Here is a 16,370-nt window from a genome sequence, read left to right as displayed (position 1 = left end):
GCAAGAGGTTTGCAGTGATTTCAGCCCGTTGGACATGTTTATTTTTAATTTATTAAATTTTTAGAAAATTACAAAGAATAAATGTAATGATAAAATAGTGAAAGAGAAAAAAATAATATTGACCTTCCCCCCTCCCCTTAACCCTCCCCCCCCTAATCCCTTATCTAAAGAAAGAAAAAAAAAGAAAGAAGAGAAAGATTGCCTGGATATCGCAGGATCCCCACATGCTCCATGGAGTTCAAAATAATTTTAATTTTAATTTTTACTTTTCCCAATTAGTTTATAATTTTATCTTCAAAGGACCTATGTATTTAATCCTATCTTTTGTAGGTATGGGAGCCAAATTTTCAAAAATATATCATATTCATTTCATAGATTATATGTAATTTTGTCAAGTGGAATACAACTATATATTTCATTATTCCAATGATCCATAGTTAAATATAAGTCAGATTTCCAAGTAACTGCGATAACTTTTTTGGCTACTGCCAATGCAATTTTTATAAATTTTTTCTGATACTTATTCAATTTAAGTTTCGGTATTGTCCCTTCAATGTCTCCTAATAAAAATAATATTGGACTATATGGGAGTTGTACTCCAGTAATTTGTTCCAATAAAAGTCTTAGATTTATCCAAAATGATTGAATTTTAAAACAAGACCAAGTAGAATGCAAAAAAGTACCAATTTCTTGATTACATCAAAAACATTGGTCAGACATATTTGAATTTAATCTATTTATTTTCTGTGGTGTTATATATAATTGATGTAAAAATTATAATGTACTAATCTAAGTCGAACATTTATTGTATTTATCATACTATCAGAACATAATCTTGGCCAGTTTTTTCCAACAATTTTAATATTCAAATCAGATTCCCATTTTTGTCTTGATTTATGAATTCCTGATTTAATTGTCTGTTTTTGAATCAAATTGTACATACAGGATGTAATTTTTAAAATTTTTCCTTTTTGAATTAATATTTCTATTTCGCTGGGTTTTGGCATTAACCCTGCTTTTCTCGTAAATAAGCCTTTAATTGAAAATAACAGAAAAGAGTGTTGTTTGATATTTTATATTTATTTTTTAATTGATCAAACGACATCAATATACCTCCTTCAAAACAATCACTTATATATTTAATCCCCTTTTGGAACCAATTATGTAAAAGTTTATTATCCATTGTAAAAGGAATAAGCCTATTTTGAATTAAAGTTCTTTTTACTAATAAAGATTTCTTTATCTCATCGTCCATATTTACCTTATTCCATAAATCAATCAAGTGTCTTAATATAGGAGATTCTTTTTTTTCCCGTATCCATTTGGATTCCCATTTATATATAAAATCTTCTGGTATGTTTTCTCCTATCTTATCTAATTCTATTCTAATCCATGCCGGTTTTTCTTCATCAAAAAAAGACGCAATAAATCTAAGTTGATTTGCTTTATAATAGTTCTTAAAATTTGGAAGTTGTAACCCTCCTAAATCAAATTTACATGTCAATTTTTCCAATGATATTCTTGACATCTTTCCTTTCCAAAGAAATTTCCTTACATATTTATTCAGTTCTTGAAAGAACTTCTGAGGCAATTGTATTGGTAAAGTTTGGAATAAATATTGCAATCTAGGAAATATATTCATTTTTACAGCATTAACTCTACCTATTAATATTATTGGTAACATCATCCATTTATCAAGATCCTCTTTTTTTTAATAATGGCAAATAATTTTGTTTATATAAATTTTTTACATCATTATCAACTCTTATACCTAAATATTTTATCCCATTTATTGGCCATCGAAATTGAGTTACTAAATTATAATGATTGATTATAATTTCCTTTGGTAAGGGGTAAAATTTCACTTTTATCCTAATTTACTTTATACTCTGATATTTTCCCATATTCTTCCAATCTAAAAGATAGTCTTTGCAAAGATTGCAATGGGTTTGTTAAATAAATCAAAACATCATCAGCAAATAAATTAATCTTATATTCTTCTTGATTAACTCTAAAGCCCACAATGTCTGAATCTGTTCTAATTAATTCAGCAAATGGTTCTATTGCCAATACAAATAAAGCAGGTGATAATAGGCAGCCTTGTCTAGTTGACCTTGTTAAGCAAAATGGTGTTGAAATCTGACCATTTGTAACTACTTTAGCGTGAGGATTAGTATTTAAGGTTTTAATCCATTTTATAAAAGATTTTCCTAACTCATATTTTTCCAATACCTTAAATAAAAAATCCCATTCCAATCTATCAAATGCTTTCTCTGCATCCAAAGCAACTGCCACACTCATTTCCCCTCTTTTTTGTGCCAAATGAATTATACTAAGTAACCGGGTTATATTGTTCGTTGATTGTCTGTTTTTAATAAAACCTGTTTGATCCATATGTATTAATTTTGGTAAATATTTAGATATTCTATTAGATAAAATTTTTGCTATTATTTTATAATCTGTACTCAACAAAGAAATAGGCCTGTATGATGTTGGTTTTAAAGGATCTCTATCTTTTTTTGGCAATACAGTTATGATCGCTGTTGAAAAAGATTGTGGGAGTTTATGCATTCTTTCAACTTGATATAGTAATTCCATAAAAGGAGGAATTAATAAATCTTTAAATTTTTTATAAAATTCAGGAGGAAAACCATCTTCTCCTGGGGATTTATTACTCTGAAGTGATCCTAAAGATTCTTCAACCTCTTTTAATGTAAAGGGCATATCTAATCCTTTCTGTTCTTCCAAATTTAATTTTGGAAGGGTTATTTGTGATAAAAATGTATCTATCTCGGCAATCTTATTTTGTGATTCTGATTGATACAGTTCAGTATAAAAAATTTTTAAAGTTTCATTAATTTCTAAAGGTTTATAAGTAATCTTATTTGCACTTCTTCTAATTGCATTTATTGTTTCAGAAGCCTGTTCTGTTTTCAGCTGCCAAGCAAGAATCTTATGTGATCTTTCATCTAATTCATAATATTTCTGTTTAGTTCTCATAATTACTTTTTCTGTACGATATGTCTGGAGTGTATTAAATTGTAATTTTTTATTAACTAGTTGTCTAACTTTGTGATAACTTTTTCCAATTGATCTATTTCTGTCATGTATTCCTTCTTAATTTTAGATGTATAATTTATAATCTGACCCCTTAAATATGCTTTCATCGCTTCCCATAATACAATTTTATCCTCAACTGAATGTGAATTTGTATCCAAAAAAAATTGAATCTGTTTTTTCATAAAATCACAAAAATGTTGACGTTTTAATAAAATTGAATTAAATCTCCATCTATAGATCGATTCCTCCTTATCCATCATTATCATTGTCATTATCAAAGGGGAATGATCTGACAGTATTCTTGCTTTATATTCCACACTTTTCACTCTATCCCCATTGGACATGTTATTCAATACTGCAATGCATCTATTGTCTCTAAGATAATTTGGCTTATTTTTAGTGCCTCTATCCTTACGAAAGCACATTTCTATTTTTCTGATAAAATTATTTCTTAATTTCATCTTTCTTGTCTTTTTTTTCTTCATTCTTTCTTTCTTAGAAACATAGAAATGCACAGCATATTCCAGGCCCTTTGGCCCACAATTTGTGCCGAACATGTAACCTACTCTAGAAGCTTCCTAGAATTTCCCTATAACATAGCCCTCTATTTTTCTAAGTTCCATGTACCTATCTAAGAGTCTCTTAAAAGATCCTATTGTAGCCGCATCTACCACTGTCGCTAGCAGTGAATTCCACGCACCCGTCACTCTCTGTGTGAAAAACTTGCCCCTGACATAACCTCCTGTACTTACTTAAGCTTTTTCTTGATTTCCATATTTAATTATAATCCATCCCAACAGAACCTTGAACGTTCTCAACAACTTTATTTTGCTCAATACTGCTCTCCTTCTGAGATGTCTATCATAAATGTGTTTATTTTATATGTAATTCCAAGGATCATTTTGGATAAAACTACAGAAATGACAATTGCTTTCCCTATTGTAAGCAGGTGATAATTATCCTTCAGAAGTAATAAGGATTCTTTATTATGCTGTATGCATTTTACACATTTAAATGCTTCAGTCAAACTTTCACTCTAAAAGGATTCTGTTTCTCCAAAATGGAAATAAGTGAATTCATGAAAAATATTCTCAGAGCACTAAATGTTATGTGGGTGTTCAGCAGTTGAAGGCTCTCACCTCACAGGCAGTTAAAAAAAAAGTCTTTCTTCCAAATAACAAGCATGCATTAGCAAACCAATTCATATCTGCCTTGAAAGGCGAATGAGAATGCAAAATAGCATACAGAGTACTCATTAATGTTTATATCTCTGCCATCCACACACAGTCCTCACTATCGTTGCAGTTTAATAGAGTATTTGTGCAGGTGGGCTTGTGCACAATTATAGCCATTTTCAGAAATATTTGTATCTCATGTAGGGAAACTGATGAAAAGATCAACTGTCTTGCCAACCCACTGCCAAGTCTGGTCAAAGCAAACTGCTTTCAAAGAATGATTTAACCCATTTTCCATTTTATAAAGCCAGTTTAGTCAAGACAAACAAGACATTACTTCTGTTCATTTACATTAAAATTTGAGAATTAATAAAAATTACTATTAACTGCTATTAACTATTCCTTCTCCCTCTTAATGCATAGTATGTACAATCCATTTATCCCATGTTGATAAGAAAATGTATCTCAAGGTAGTATATATATGGGTATGTAATGCATGTACATTGATAATCAATTTACCTTGAACTTTGATTTAGCTACATCGGAGGTTCCAAAATTGAAGGTCACTGAAGCTGGAGCCCTCCCTTTCTTTCCCATGCTATCCTCCAGAGAGGCTAATCATCCCAGGACTATTTGCTGTCACACAAAATTCTGTTGATTCATCTTCCTTCTACCCACCAACCTACCTTATATCTTAATCCAGCAAACCCATAAAAAAGGAAAATGGCTTTCTTATTTTTTCCAAATCGCTCCACTGTGTCACCCTTTCTTTCCTCTGTAACCTCTTTCAGTCACATCACCTTATGAGATAGTCCTATTAAACATCCAACACCTGGATGACAGACCTAAGTGGAGCACCATTACAGAGGCTGTGTACAAGAAGGGCCAGAGTTGCCTCTTCTTCCTGGGGAGACCAAGGACCTTTGGAGTATGCAGGTCTCTCCTTCACATGTTCTATCAGTCTGTGGTGCCAGTACAATCTTCTATGCAGTGTTGTGCTGTGGCAATGGCAACAACATGGGTGATGCCAACAGGCTCAATAAACTGATTAGAAAGGCTGTCATCAAACTGGACACACCAGAGGTTGTGGTAGAACAACGGACCCTACGGAAAATCCTGGCAATTCTGGACACTGTCTCTCACCCTTTGCATGCCACCTTGGCTGAACAGAGAAACGCTTTTAGTAATAGATTAAGACAACTACGCTACTCCAAAGAGGTCATTCTTACCCTCGACCATTAGGTTCTACAATGAGTCAGACAGACAGACAGACATACTTTATTGATCCTGAGGGAAATTGGGTTTCGTTACAGCCGTACCAACCAAGAATAATGTAGAAATATAGCAATATAAAACTATAAATAATTAAATAATAATAAGTTAATTATGCCAAGTGGAAATAAGTCCAGGATCAGCCTATTGGCTCAGGGTCAACCTACAGTCGAGCATAACCCTCACAAAATGCTGGTAGAACGCAGCAGGACAGGCAGCATCTATAAGGAGAAGCACTGTTGACGTTTCTGGCTGAGACCCTTCGTCAGGACTGATAACCCTCTCCTGTTAGGCTGTTAGGCTGTTTGTGGTAATTAACTTTTTATTTTTTCTTATTTCTCTTCCAATATTTGTATATCTGTGCACTTGCAATGCTACCTCTTGTGCTCCCCTCCCCCTTTTCTTCTCCTTAGGCCTTCTGTCCCATGATACTTTCCCTTCTCCAGCTCTGTATTCCTTTTGTCAATCACCTTTCTGGCTCTCAGCTTCACCCCACCCCCTCCGGTCTTCTCCTATCATTTCGCATTCCCCCTCCCCCTCCCACTTTCAAATCTCTTACTATCTTTCCTTTCAGTTAGTCCTGACGAAGGGTCTCGGCCTGAAATGTCGACAGTGCTTTTCCCTATAGATGCTGCCTGGCCTGCTGTGTTCCACTAGCATTGTGTGTGTGTTGCTTCATAGACTAGTTCACTTCTCTGCTTATTCTCTACGGCAAGTTTAGTTGCCAATACCCACTATTCAAGTGGTGGGTCTCCTCTCCCTACCAAGGAGAATATAACTCCATCTAGCAAAGCAGTTTAAAACACAGTTCATTTATTTTCAGTGATACATATTTAAATCCAAACAACATTCTTAAAATACTTTTAAAACTCACAGAGGACTTATATCTTAAACATTTCCCAATCATCACAGATGATTGCTATCTTATTTTGAATCATTATATTGAATCTTAAAACATTATAAAACATTTCCAAATTATAAACTGTTTCCAAAGCCTAAAGCAGAAAGAATTTCTTAAACACAAAGGATAAAGCTTAAAGCTAAAATAACAAAGGATTTCCAAAACACAGGTACAATTCCTATGAACTAAAAAGACATACCAAAAATGCAGACAAAAAGTTATCTGTTGCAGAAACCAAAGCTGGAGGAATGGATTCTAGTTCTTCCATGTTTCTCCTGTTCTTTACCCAATTTCTAATAAGCCAGAACTGCTCTGTACATTTATACCCTTTTCAGCTCCTTGAGTGACTTCACAAGCATGTGATATTTCCTCAGATATCCTCTTAACTCAAAAGATTTAAAAGCATCTTTTGAAGCCATAGATGGTTGCCAGCTACTATTAATGCTGTGAAACTAGCTTCTTTGAGTACATAAACCTATTAAGCAATAAACATATCAGTTATTGATGTGCTAAATGATATTATCCATCTGTTCTACAAGCTTTCTTGAATTAAGCAACTTAAGAACTAAGAACTCAGCTTGTTTGTTTGAATCAACCCAAACTAAACAACTCATTGTCTTACACTCAACTGTTGACCAAAAATAAAGCAGAAGCTTTACAGATAGAGACTCTTCAAAATACAGATTCTATTTGCAAAGCTCTTCTACAGAGTGCTTTCCATTCACATTTTAAAAACTGAAGCCTGACTTCTATTTACAACCAGAAGTGAAACTATTAGATGGAAGTTTACTTGCGACGGTTTCTGACCTTTCACATGGCAATTTTGAAATCAAGCTTAGCAGAAAAACAAGAGGCCTTCTGGCTTAGAAGTGAATATCCATCACCCCCTCTTGCTAAGGCAAGATTTCTAACCCAGCTTCTTCAGATCAAGACTCCTGCCAAGGGAGCCCTCGAAATATTCCATCACTCCTCCGACATTTGCAGTAAGTTACCACTGTAACCAGGTGACCGTTGAATATCATTTTTCATTGTTAAACTGCACTTACGTATTCACTTTGGTAATGCTAAAATAGCTGCTTGTGCCTTTGAGAGAAACTGGTGATGTCATTTTGCATGGGTGGACTAGAACAAAGATCTGCTGTGGTCTAGAAAGGACAACATTCAAATGCTTTTCCCGGGTTTGGTGAGGAAAGGTGAATAGTATTTGACAATATCCATGGAAATTTGTTTATACTTGTTTGTAAATCCAAAATATCAGTAATTTGACGTGTTTTACATGTGGATGCTTTTTAGATTTTCAAGAGTAAATTGATTAGCCTGATTGAGAAGTTCCTTAATTGGCCTACTAGGTTAGTCTTTTTAGTAATTCAACTACAAGGCAATATACTGTACAAGTTTATTTGTCTTTCCTTATCGTTTCATGACTGAATGTGAATGTAACAGAGTAATGTGAATGTGTTAATCTCTGTTCACGTATTGTGAGCGAGGAGAACTCATTTCAAAGTCTAGCCTATATGCGTTTGGAAGTTAAGCACATTTGTGCCAAATGTGAGTATATCTCTTAGTTAAGATGAAATGTACTTATACATATTTTCATTGTTTTGTATAAGGTGCAGGGTTGGTGGGATTCTGATATTGTTCGTATTGTGTTTTTTTTTAGAATTGCCACTACGGAATTGGTTTAGTATATTTTGTTTTAGTTATTTTCATACTGCATACATAACAAGGGTGTGGTCTAGTTAAACTGAGATTATAATAGTGGGAACTGTTTTTTAAATTTGTCATTTTTATCTTGATATCCTCTTTCTGCTGTAAAACATCTAAAACAGATAAAGGAATTTAAGACCTAAAAACGTGTTTGTTGTCCTGCGTGTGCATTTTTACCTGGGCTACAAAACCAGTGCTAGAAAAGGCTCTCTTCGCTCCAGTGCTCAAAGTATTCATGGAGCAACTGCCAATGTAGGGGTTCCTGTGTGATCTTTCTCTTTAGAATATTCACTTCCTCAGTCTCAACTCTAAACATTTCCCTAACCCCAAAGGAACATTACCATTATCATTTTTCATAAATACGCAATGACGCATCAATGTCCATATCCTTCTTAAAATCTGCACAAACAATGTTTGCCATTTCCTCTAGGCAAGTTCAAATCACTGTCTCAGTCGCCTTTATCGCACCAGGTCAGTTGGCAATGTCTCTCAATAAGCTGAAGGCGTTCATCTCTTTCACTGGGGTGTTTACATTGCTTTAGATGTGATGCATGACATTACTCAGGTTTCCTGAAAGCAAGTCTTGTAAACAAGTTATTTATTGTACATTGCTGTATTTTCTTACTTAAAAATAGTAGCTTCACATTTTAGCTATAGAAAATTATATCCATAATTTCACAATATAGTAATAGACATTTTTTAAAATTCACAGAAGTAAGGAGTACAGTTCGCCCTGTTGAGAATTCTGTCAATGTCTTTAATTCTAAGCTTCCAGAAAAGAATCTCATAAGAGTTGGTTATGTCCCTCCCATGGGAATGAACACCCCTTGGTATGATGTAAATTAACATTGTAATACCTACCATACCATCTGCACATATCTCTTCCTATTTTCATGATTCTGAACTCTGTATATAATTGTTAATGTCTTCCCCCTTTACTTTGTTAAGGATTGGACCTCGAAACACAGAAAACGTACAGAACAATACAGGCCCTTCAGCCCACAATGCCTTGCTGAACATATACTTACTTTAGAAATTACCTAGGGTTGGTGGCTGCCCAACGTGCCAGAAAGAGAAATGGGCCATTGATGATAGAAGGGAAAACAGTTCTTTTCTATCCTGATATAAGTTATGACTTTTGAAGAGAAAGAAGGGATTTAACCCAGCGAAAAAAGTTTTATGGGAAAAGGGTTATAAATTTATATTGCGCCACCCGGCAGCCCTGATAATTTTTTTGGATGATGGAAAAAGAAGATCTTTTGCTGATTATCGGGATGCGGAAGAATTTGCACAAGAACTCCCAAATATTCACTAACCACAGCCAAAGATTTAAAAGTGAAACGGATTAAAGATGAAGACAGGGACAGTGAATGGAGTTGATGAATGTTTAAGGACAGAAGAATATTTAAATATATTCTTAATTATATGATACAGGGGGGAAAAGGTAAAAATTTGAGAAATATTAATCGAGAGTAGTGATATTATTTTTTCTTCTCTTATATATACTTTTTTATGTTATGGGGGAGCTGGGGGAACTTCGGATCGATTGCTACGGGATTCACGTGTGTAATCATGGCGATTGCCATGACCCGTACAACGGAGGGGGGTAATATTGTGTTTTTTTTATTCACAACATTAGTAGGGGGTTATTTTGTTTTTTTTTTCTTTATAATCTATTTTTCTTTAATCTTTCTTTCTTTGCCTGGACAATCGGGGGGGGGGGGTGGGGGGAGACACATAGCAACATGGAGAATTTTTAAAAGATTCCCCAAGGTACTATGAAAGTTGAAAAGTTAGGTATTACTATAGACTGGAGTAACCCTGTTAAAAATAATGACTAATTTACTGAATTTTTAAAGTTTTAATGTTAATGGGCTTAATGGACCGGTGAAAAGAAAAAGAATTTTAACATACATTAAGAAAATGAAAATAGATATAGCTTTTAGGGGCATTCCATTTGAAAAAATTACTTTTAATTTAAGAGATAAATATGAAATATTTCTGAAAATTTGGTGCCCTTATTTACAAAAGATAGGATTAAATATATAGGTGCTCCGAAGATAAAATTATTGGTTATTTGGGGAAAGAAATAAATATATATACTAAAGCTATTATGAACTCCATGGAGCATGTGGGGATCTTCCGATATCCAGGCGTTCTTTCTTTCGTTCTTTTTTTTACTCTTTTTTTTCTCTTTCTACAGGGATATGTTAGGGGGAGGGGCTAAGGGTTGATAATTTTTTTTTTCTTCTGTAACCATTTGAAAATTCAATAAACAAAATTTTATATATAAAAAAAGAAATTACCTAGGGTTACCCACAGCCCTCTATTTTTCTAAGCTCCATGTATCTATCCAGGTGTCTCTTATAAATCCCTATTCAATCCGCCTCCACCACTGTCGCCGGCAGCCCATTCCACACACTCACCACTCTCTGTGTAAAAAAAATGACTTAACCCTGACATCTCCTCTGTACCTATTTCCAAGCACCTTAAAACTGTGCTCTCTCATGCTAGCCTCTGACTATCCACAAGATCAATGCATCTCATCATCTTATACACCTCTATCAGGTCACTTCTCATCCTTCACCACTCCAAGAGGAAAAGGCCAAGTTCACTAAACCTATTCTCATAGGTTTATGCTCCCCAATCCAGGCAACATCCGTGAAACCTCCTCTGCACCCTTTTCACATCCTTCCTGTAGTGAGGTGACCACAACTGAGCACAGTGCTCCAAGTGGGGTCTGACCAGGGTCCTATAAAGCTGTAACATTACCTCTCGGCTCTTAAACTCAATCCCACAATTGAAGGCCAATGCTCTGTATGCCTTCTTAACCACAGAGTCAACCTGCGCAGCAGCGTTGAGTGTCCTATGGACTGGGACCCCAAGATCCCTCTGATCCTCCACACTGCCAAGAGTCTCATCATTTAATACTATATTCTGCTATCATATTTGATCTACCAAAATTAACCACCTCACAGTTATCTGGGTTGAACTCCATCTGCCACTTCTCAGCTCAGTTTTGCATCCTATCAAGGTCCTGCTGTAACCTCTGACAGCCCTCCACACTATCCACAACACCTCCAACCTTTGTATCATCAGCAATTTTACTAAACCATCCCTCCACCTCCTCATCCAGGGCATTTATAAAATCATGAAGAGTAGGGGTCCCAGAACAGATCCCTTAATCACACCACTGGTGACCAACCTCCATGCAGAATATAACCCGCCTACAACCACTCTCTGCCTTCTGTGGGCAAGCCAGTTCTGGATCCACAAAGCAATGTCCCCTTGGATCCCATGCCTCCTTACTTTCTGAATAAGCCTTGCATGGGGTACCTTATCAAATGCCTTGCTGAAATCCATACACACTACATCTACGGCTCTAACTTCATCAATATGTTTAGTCACATCCACAAAAAATTCAGTCAGGCTTATAAGGCATGACCTGCCTTTGACAAAGCCATGCTGACTATTCCTAATCATATTATGCCTCTCAAAATGTTCATAAATACTGCCTCTCAGGATGCTCTCCATCAACTTACCAACCGCTGAAGAAAGACTCACTTGTCTATAATTAATTGGGCTATCTCTACTCTCTTTCTTGAATAAGGGAACAACATCTGCAACCCTCCAATCCTCGGGAACCTCTCCCATCCCCATTGATGATGCAAGGATCATTGCCAGAGGCTCAGCAATCTTTTCCCTCACCTCCCACAGTAGCCTGGGGCATATCTTGTCCAGTCCCGGTGACCTTTCCAACTCAATGCTTGTCAAAAGCTCCAGCACATCCTTTTTCTTAATGTCTATATGCTGAAGCTTTTTAGTCGGCTGTAAGTCATCCCTACAATTGCCAAGGTCCTTTTCCATGGTGAATTCTGAAGCAAAGTACTCATTAAGTACCTCTTCTACCTCCTCCGGTTCCATACACACCTGTCCTGCCTCTCATGATCTTCTCCAACAACTTACCAGCCACTGAAGTAAGACTCACTGGTTTATAATTTCCTGTGCTATCTCTACTCCTTTCCTTGAATAAGGAAACAACATCCGCAACCTCCAATCCTCCGGAACCTCCCCAATCCCCATTGATGATGCAAAGGTCATTGCCAAAAGCTCAGCAATCTCCTCCCTCGCTTCCCACAGTAGCCTGGGGTACATCCTGTCTGGTCCCAGATACTTATTCAACTTGATGCTTTCCAAAAGCTCCAGCAAATCCTCTTTCTTAATATCTACATGCTCAAGCTTTTTAGTCCATTGTAAGTCATCCCTACATCACTAATGTCCTTTACTCTAGTGAATACTGAAGCAAAGTATTCATTAAGTACCTCTGCTATCTCCTCTGGTACCATACACACTTTTCCACTGTCATACTTGATTGGTCCTATTCTCTCATATCTTATCGTCTTGTTCTACACATACTTGTAGAATGGCTTGGGGTTTTTGTTAATCCTGTCTGCCAAGGCCTTCTCATGGCTCCTTCTGGCTCTTTTAATTTTATTCTTAAGGTCTTTCCTGCTAGCCTGATAATCTTCTAGATCTCAATCATTACCTAGTCTTTTTGAGTCTTTTGTTAGATTTTCAACAGCCTTTGTACATCGCAGTTCCTGTACCCTGCCATGCTTTCCCTGTCTCACTGGAACGTACCTATGCAGAATGCCACACAAGTATCCCCTTAATATTTGCCACATTTCTGCCATACATTTCCCTGAGAACATCTGCTACCAATTTATGCTTCCAAGTAATAGCTTCATATTTCCCCTTACTCCAATTAAGCGCTTTCTTAACTTGTCTGTTTCTATCCCTGTCCAGTGCTATGGTAAAGGAGGAAGAATTGTGATAATTATCTCCAAAATACTCTCCCACTGAGAGATCTGACACCTGACCAGGTTCATTTCCCAATAGCAGATCAAGTACAGCCTCTCCTCTTGTAGGCTTATCTATATATTGTGTCAAGAAACCTTTCTGAACACACCTGACAAACTCCACCCCATCTAAACCCCTCACTCTAGGGAGATGCCAATCAATAATTAGGAAATTATAATCACTCACTTTGACAACCCTGTTATTACTACACCTTTGCAGAATCTGTCTCTCTATCTGCTCCTCGATGTCTCTGTTACTATTGGGTGGTCTATATAAAACACCCAGGAGAGTTATTGACCCCTTCCTGTTTCTGACTTCCACCCACAGAGAGTCAGTAGACAATCCCTCCATGACTTCCTCCTTTTCTGCAGCTGTGACACTATCTCTGATCAACAGTGCCACACCCCACCTCTTTTGTCTCCCTCCCTGTCCTTTCTGAAACATCTAAAGCCTGGCACTCGAAGTAACCATTCCTGCCCCTGAGTCATCCAAGTCTCTGTAATGGCCACAACGTCATAGCTCCAAGTACTGATCCACGCTCTAAGCTCATCCACTTTGTTCATGATGCTTCTGCATTAAAATAGACACATTGCAAACCATCGGTCTGAGCGCATCCATTCTCTATCACCTGGCCATCCTCCGTCTCGCACTGTCTCTAAGCTTTCTCTATTTGTGAGCCAACAGCCCTTTCCTCCAATTCAGTCCCACCCCCCATGAATTCTAGTTTAAACTCTCCCCAATAGCCTTAGCAAACCTTCCTACCAGGATATTGGTCCTCCTCAGGTTGGTACCTGGGAGGCAAACTACCATCCATCTTTCTTTCCTGTGTCCACAGAATCGCCTGTATGACCCCTAACTATTGAGTCCCCTATCACTGCTGCCATCCTCTTCCTTTCCCTACCCTTCTGAGCCACAGGGACAGACTCTGTGCCGGAGGCATGACCATTGTTGCTTCCCCCAGGTAGGCCGCCTCCCCCAACAGTACTCAAACAAGAGTACTTATTGTCAAGGGGTACAGCCACTGGGGTACTCTCTAGTGTCTGCCTTTTGCCCTTCCCTCTCCTGACTGTTATCCACTTATCTGTCTCCCGAGTCCCCATTGTGACTATTTGCCTATAGCCCCTGTCTATCACCTCCTCACTTTCCCTGACCAGATGAAGGTCATCGAGCTGCATCCCCATTTTCCTAACCCAGTCCCTAAGGAGCTGCATCTCGACACACCTGGTGCAGGTGTGGTCATCCAGGAGGCTGGGTGTCTTCTGGACATCCCACATCCGACACCCAGTACAGAACACCGGCCTCACAGACATACTTCCTGTTCCTATCCTTCACAAGTAACTTACCTCAACCTAACTGAGAACTTCTGTGTTTTCTCTGAAAACTTAAACTCAGCAAAGGGCTACCCAGTCTGTTCTGTCAGTCCATAGGATTTAGCAACCAAATATACAAATTATTTTTGTAACATTAAGTATTAATTGAACAGCAGTATTGGTAGGCTTAGTGGTTCCACTTCTTGCATTGTAGGAGTACCACATAGGCAATATAAGTAAAACACATTCCGTTAGCTTTGTCTTGTAACAATGTGACACTTTGTAGATGTTGGAGGCCCCAGGATTGCATCTCCATTTCCAATGAAATCACAACGAATAGGTAAAATGTTATCAGGAGTATAGCATTCCTTCGGGGTGGCTATCTTTCTCTGCATGGCAAGTCTTTCACCATTGTATAACTTAACACACAGAATATTGTAAGATAGATGGCTTTAAAATTCAAAAATATAAGCCATGATGGTATAATGTTATCATTAGCAATAAACAATACATTCATGAATTATCTTGTATAAAATCTTAATCATATTTATATATAAAAAGTTAATTATGTTAGAAGATAAATATACAACATCCAAATAAGTAAGCAAAAAATAATAAAGTTTGTTGACTCATCTTTCCATGGGATTGTGTTATTCGGCCAATTACTCTCAACAGATCCATCCCACCACACCCCCCAGGATGAGGTGAGAAATGTGCTAGTGACCAGGGCTAGGAAGAAGAGAGAAGCTAGGTCAACATGATCAGGGCAGTCCCTGCTCTTCACTCTGCCCGGGTTAAGGATGAGCCAGAGGACTAGGTAAGAGGCAGGTTCAAGGAGTGCATAGCAAGGCCATCATATGCAAGGTAACTCATAGTCAGGTGTTGGAGTTAACAACATCTTAGCGGTGGAACTGTCATACAAAAAGCAGAAGCCACCAAACTTCAGTCCTTGCAGACATCAATGTTTCAACAAAAAGAACACTGCAGAAAACATTAATTACAATAGCTAAGGGTATTTTCCATTGCAAAACTGCAAAAAAATCTCTAACCCAATTTAACATAATGCCAATCCACCCAGAAAATGCATTTGCTGCTGCAGAAGCCAAAATTACAACCACTGGAAAGCTCTTAGCTATTGTGTCAGCTAGAGCATTAAGCTAGTCAGAAGTTTCGTATGAGTCTGCAAAGGAAGCCTGTGAAAGGAAATGCCTTGCTTACCTGATGGATTCAGTTCAGTTCCTCTTGTAATGTACAGAGAATTTTTAAAATTTGATTAATTTTTTAAATTAGCCATTGTTAGAACATTCTTTGTTGCATCTATAGAACATAGAACATAGAATAGTACAGCACAGTACAGGCCCTTCAGCCCACAATGTTGTGCCAACTCTTAAACACTGCCTCCCATATAACCCCCCACCTTAAATTCCTCCATATACCTGTCCAGTAGTCTCAAACTGCTCCTTAAAACTGGATCTGTGTTTCTGTTTTGAGATACGTAACAGATTAAATAATCAAAACACTCTGAGAGCCATTTCCTCTATAAACCTTATCCTCTGGGAGTGTGATTCTCTCAGTATGTCTGAGAATTTCTACCTTCTGAGTGTACCAAAGGATGACATCAGTGCTATTACCAAGAATGATCACTGCCAAGGCATGGCTATACAGGCTGTTTTACTTTGTTTTTTAAATTATGGAAATTGTTTAGGGCTGAATGATATTTTTCTCTCTGCCTTTTGATAGTAACACCATGCAAATGAATGCACAGTAATAACTGAAGGCTTATCTATGTACACTATATTGTCTATTTGGGAGGTAATGTTATCGTGTAAGACCACAATTTAGAATTATCAAATGTCAGTCTTGTTTCCCCATTTTTTAAAACTTGTAGTCACAGTCTTTCTGAAATGTAATTGAATTCATAAGGACACTAAGAACCCTGGACAATCATTTTTTTCGGAAGTGTTGCTTCCTCAAATTTTTTTTATTATAATAGAATACTTGAAGCTGAATGCAAGCATAATTTCAGACTATTGGTATCACATAGGAATTTTAAAATCAGAAATTAATTTCTATTGCATATAATGT

Source organism: Hemitrygon akajei, chromosome 4, assembly GCF_048418815.1.
Source record: "Hemitrygon akajei chromosome 4, sHemAka1.3, whole genome shotgun sequence".
NCBI lineage: Eukaryota > Metazoa > Chordata > Chondrichthyes > Myliobatiformes > Dasyatidae > Hemitrygon > Hemitrygon akajei.
Note: the sequence above shows the minus strand (reverse complement) of the source record.